The following is a 5,611-nucleotide window of genomic DNA, read 5'->3' on the forward strand; positions in this document are numbered from 1 at the left end:
ACAGTCCCTGACCTGTGATGTTGTGGTGCTGTATTGACATTGTGTTTTCACTGGAAGTTATTACCGCACTTTTGCCTGTAAACTGTATAAAATTCTATAATAACATCCCGATAATTCTCCATCAGGGGGAATATAGACACATGGCCACCATAATTTGTGTTGTCTTTATACAGACAGTTTTTCTTTATTATCTTTGGACAGTTTTACATGTTTAATTCCCTGTCTATATTTGTGATTTACAGTCCACAGTGTGTCCTCCCAATAATTATTTATTACACTGTCTAGTTCTTCTCCTTAAAGTGTTTGTCAGTATAAGATATTAAAACTTCCAATTTATTACACGGGAAATGTGATATATACTGACTAACACCTCTCACTCTGACAGATTTCTGGTACACTGCTCTATACATTATTTACAGCAGACATTTATTTCTTTATCCTGATGTTTTATAACAGAATCCCGTGTGGATTTCCTCAGTCAGGGAGATCTCTCTGTAAATTACAACATTGTAACAGAATTATCTACATCAGTTACATGTCTCTCTGTAAACATTCAATGTTTTAGATCAAAACTTTATCTTAATATACTTCTTATAATTAAATCTAGAACAATAACTTGTCTCTGTTCACAATTAATCAAATTAACACAAATATAAAACCTTAACACTGGGTTCTGAATTCTTTCATTGTCTCTGTGTAGAGCAGGGTCCAAATATTCACAAAAGGAGTATATCTAAAATGAAAATATTGATAGATTAAAATAACCGTGTATTCATAATAAAAATACTAAAGATTTTTAAAATTATCATAGATCATGTAGATTGTAATATGAAAACATGTCTGCCATTTCAAGTATTATACAATTTAGGAAACAAAATATCATCTTAAATCACAGTAAAATTTGATTTCCTTCAAATATTAATCCACACAATGTAGGTGACAATGTTGTGCAGTATTAAATGTAGGTTTTTGTGATGATGTACCACACACACTTTAAAGATAGGTATGATCTACAGTGAGCTTGTGTGTATCCACAGGGTGGGGGTCCACTCACTTAGAATTTACAGAGTACTAAACCAACTAAAAGTGACCTTGGAAAGTCGTAGATTTGGGAAAGGAGTTATTATTTTATTTTCTTTTTTTTCTTCCTTGTGAAGAAATTTCTTTTTTGACTCGGGATGGAACCCCCTCCCCCCTCCCCTGCAAAGAAAATTTACACATGGGGCATAACAAACAAAGACAAGAAATGATAGCAATAGGTCAACTAATGATTCACTTTATAGACCTAAAAATCAAATGATGGCTTTTTTGGAATGATATTGTTTGATTTCAGCTATTATCAAAAGTGCATCTAGTATATTCTATGATACAGAATGTAGGGTATAGATGATTTTTTTTCTTACCTGTAAGAAGTTGATTTCTTCACTTTCTTCTTAACAACTGCATATCACCTTATGAAAATCTGTCAAAATAAATTCAAAACATTAGTTTTGTTGTATTTATTAATACATATATGCTCTTTTTAACCTTTTTATTGGTGATAAAGTACACCAGGAGTTATATTTTAGTACCTGAATTTTCTATAAAATATTGATATGATTAGCCCTAAAATTATCAAAACTTTGAGTTCAAATGAAAAAAAAGAGACCCTAGTGCCACATTGCTCACTTGATTACTTTGGTAATGCAGTTCTTTACCAGGATTCCCCTCTTCCTATATCTGTTGTGCCCCCCTACCCCCCCCCCCCCCTCCCATCAGCACCATCCCCATCTTGATTTTAATAATATAGAATCTACACTACCCAAGAATGCTTCCACATAAGTTTGAGCTTTTCTGGCCCAGAGGTTCTTGAGGCCAAGCTTAAAAAATTCTTTGTTTGCAGTTGCCGACCTATAATTTTTTGACTGGGTCGGTAGGTAGGCATTCTTTTTTTATTTTTTTTTTTTTTAAATCGGATTTTTGTTAAATGACAATTAAAAGAGGTTTTCATACACCTACTAGACATGAATAAGCTCACCTTTTGTTATAAACTACTGAATGATAAAAAAAAGAGTCAAAATTTGAAAACGAAACTGTTTCAATATTCTGAAAAATTGAAAAAAAAAATCAAATTACAAAATGGTTAAAAAAAAAGTTTGGGTCGGGTGCATTTTCAGTGGGTCGTTAGGCAACTGCAAACAAACTTAATTTTATTTTAGGCCTGAGAAGAAGATTTTTTAATGACCCCAACCTATTTTTGTCTTGTCTTGAATATCTCCCCTTGGGAGGGGACTTGACCCTTTATATTAACAATTTAAAATCACCATCACATAAGGATGCTTTGTACCAAGCTTGGTTAAAATTGGACCATTGGTTCTTGAAAAGAAGTTGAAAACGTGAAAAGTTTACAGATTACAGACTACAGACAGAATGTGATCAGAAAAGCTCATTTGAGCCTTCGACTCAGCTGAGCTTATAATGGGAAAAAAAATTCTGTGTTCATAGAATATACTTTCTATGTATGATCTATAAGTTCGCATTATCTATTGCTTATCTACGTGTGAATATCTTAGGCATTACCTTGAATGTATTTTCAATTTTAAACATCTTTATGGTTTGAACAAATTTATAACTAACCTACCAGAGGATATTTACATAAACATAACTCATCAGGGATTTGCTATTCTTGAGAAGATTTTTTTCCCTATATACTCCTATGCAAAACTTTGTTTGTCCATTCTGTCCCCATCCTTCCCTTAGGGCTTATGATTTGAACGAATCTACGCTACCTAAGGATGATTCCACATATGTTTTATCTTTCCTGTCCCAGTAGTTCCTCAGGAGAAAAATATTAAGAGATGCCATTAATTTTTCACTAATTTGTAATTTTGTAGTTATCTCCCCTTGAGAGATGGTGTGACCCTACAATTTAACTTAACTCCCCTTCACCCAAGGATACTTTGTGCCATGTTTGATTCAGATTGTAGTTTGTCCAGTGGTTTCGGAAAAGAAGATGAAATTGAGAAAAATTGACAAGGACACTCACAGCGACGACAAATATTGGACAAATTTTGATCGAAAAACTCACTTGAGCCTTCGGCTTAGGTAAGCTAAAACTTATATAAACCTGTATAGTGGGGATAACCTCTTCTTTTCCAAAGCTACACTTTAAAATACGTCATCTGGATCTGGATCCTGTCAAAAATGAGTAAATGACATAAATTATTCATTATACTTTTCAACATGGCATACAGAACATTTGAAGGTTTCAATTTTTAGTGTACATGTTTCTTTCAAACTTTTCTACTTCTTCAAATAGAGAAGCTGTGAATGAGCTAATAAAATAAATTTGAGTGTTTGACATTGGTGCCCTTTTTTGTGATTCCATTCTATTTCTGTCCTCATAGGCCATGATTGAACAAATATTAATCATTATTCAGTTTCAACTTTAACAACAAACTATTTTATTTTTCTCTATTTCCTAAATATATATGTATTTCTTATATCTAAGGACATGCAGTTCTAATTTTGAAAATTCTTTAAAATAAATATTATCCTTCAATATTCAAAGTTATTCAGAAACCTGTAGATTAGCAATCAATCTTCATTTTCTTCATCATTTAGACAGTTATACAGCACATCCTGGGAAATCTGTCAAAATAAGATCAGTACATTTAGTATCTATTTTTGTACAACAACCTTAGAACAGTAGGGAAAGGTTTTTCTAAGTTGTAAGAACTTGTTACCAATCCCTTTGTATGAATTATACAATAAGATATGATCAAAACAAAACAAGAACAGTACTTTATGATTAGATATAGATATAATATATATGTAATGCAATTGTTGTAAGAGATTAAAAAATATTCATATTGACTGATTTTTTTAGACTCTAGCGTATTTCTTTATCTTCTTCAAATATAATTTATAAGAAAAATGTAAACCTGATGTAAATAACCTGTACATGATGGTGATCATTTTCATAATTCTCTATAATGTTGACATCACATTCTGCAGTAGCTGTCAAAATTAACAAAACAAATTTTAAAACAAAATAATTGTTTCTGCATGAAAACAATACAGAGTTACGGTTCTTAGTACCATGTCAGACTGGGGCCTTAGACTTTACCTAAGGAAATGTCAACATTCTAACTGGAATGCTGTTTGTGGGATTCTTACCAGAGTCAATTCTATAGCACGGACTGAGACAGAAATATATGTTCCAGCTGATTTTTACACACGAATATTTCGTTGCCGTTTTTAGTTCTCTTTTCAGTCTCAACCAGATATTTTCAATAATGTTCAAATCAGAACTTTGAGCGGGCCAAACCATTGAATGCATATTATTCTGTAATTTATATTCTTGAACTACTCGGGCTCTGTGAATAGGGGCGTTGTCGTCTTGAAATATATAGTTATTTCGAGGAAAATGGCGTGCTATAATTGGCCAAAGTTGATTTCAATAATATAATGTATTTTCGAGCATTAATGTTACCATCTACAACAGTCACAGTCCCTACACCGTTGAAAGTGATGCAGCCCCATATCATTAAACTTAACTTCGGTGTTGGAGGTTGCGAGAAACAACATGGCATCTACTCTTCGCCCACCTTTCTCCATATAAAAACACGGTTATCATTTCCCCAACGTCCACTTTGCACTCATCATTAAAGATTACCCTGTTCCAATAATTATCAATAGTTTTGTATCTGTTTCCTCTACACCAGAAGAGCCGCGCTTTTCTGTTGACTTCGCGAATTCTTATGCGCTTCCGAACAACTCTTCTAAAATACCCCTGTTTGTACAAATTTCGTTGAACTGTCCGTTTAGATATAGCAGAGTCTCTATTTTCATTGAATAAGGCTGTTATGTCTGATAATTTTCTCTTTCTGTTTTCTTTCCCCAACCTTAAAATGCTGCGACTGTCTCTGTCACTCAGCTTTGCCTGCTTCCCTTTCCTCGGAATGTTTTCTACACTTCCCCGCTTGCGATAGCGGTCAACTACAGATGTTATTGTAGACCGGGGAATTTGTAATCTCCTGGCTATTTCTGAATGTTTTAATCCAGACAGGTAAAGAGAAACATGGGTAGGATTTCATTTGTCATACCGGCGTACGCCGAATGCGCCGCTTGACCTTTCGTAACCCGGCTTGTTACTTCATTTGACCGGGGAAGATTCGCCGGCGTACGCCGAATGCGCCGGTCTGAAATGACCGGCGAGGAAATCGCCGGTCTTAGAAAAATGGCGGGAAGAGAAAACAACTGTGAAAATGCAGACAATTTTTACATAATCGACACGTTCTTTTTTTGTTTGCATATTTTGATCAAATCTGTATTCATATATTTAAAATATGTTTTTATTTTCTGAAAAATAAAATTTTTCATGAAGTTCATGGTTTTTTTTTTAATTGAATTTCGATTTATTCTCCTAAGACATAATGTAAAAAGTGATAAAACTTAATCAATTGATTATCATTTAGCGTAATTATTCATTTTTTTAAAAATGTTTTCGCCGGTTTACTTCATTTGCCTCTTAGCCGTTTTACGCCGGTCATATGACCGGGGCAATTGGCTACGCCGATCAGTGACAAATGAAACTGGCCCAATGACTTCTTTCACATCAGTGCTCAAT

The 5,611-nt window shown here is 33.7% G+C and overlaps 1 long non-coding RNA gene across 2 annotated transcripts; it reads right to left on the bottom strand.

Moving 5' to 3' along the window:
* Positions 1–361: 361 nt before the first annotated feature.
* Positions 362–4,019, bottom strand: LOC134282963 (uncharacterized). Of its 2 annotated transcripts, none has more exons than XR_009995394.1 (6): positions 3,938–4,019; positions 3,563–3,630; positions 3,107–3,174; positions 1,404–1,462; positions 660–733; positions 362–492 (listed from the first exon to the last, which is right to left on the bottom strand). It is a non-coding gene; the product is annotated as an uncharacterized LOC134282963 (long non-coding RNA). The 2 variants fall into 2 exon arrangements; XR_009995395.1 differs by having other exon boundaries at positions 3,924–4,007.
* Positions 4,020–5,611: the final 1,592 nt, after the last annotated feature.

This window comes from Saccostrea cucullata, unplaced genomic scaffold, assembly GCF_032062105.1.
Source record: "Saccostrea cucullata isolate Sc308-1 unplaced genomic scaffold, CSIRO_AGI_Scuc_v1 ctg16966, whole genome shotgun sequence".
NCBI lineage: Eukaryota > Metazoa > Mollusca > Bivalvia > Ostreida > Ostreidae > Saccostrea > Saccostrea cuccullata.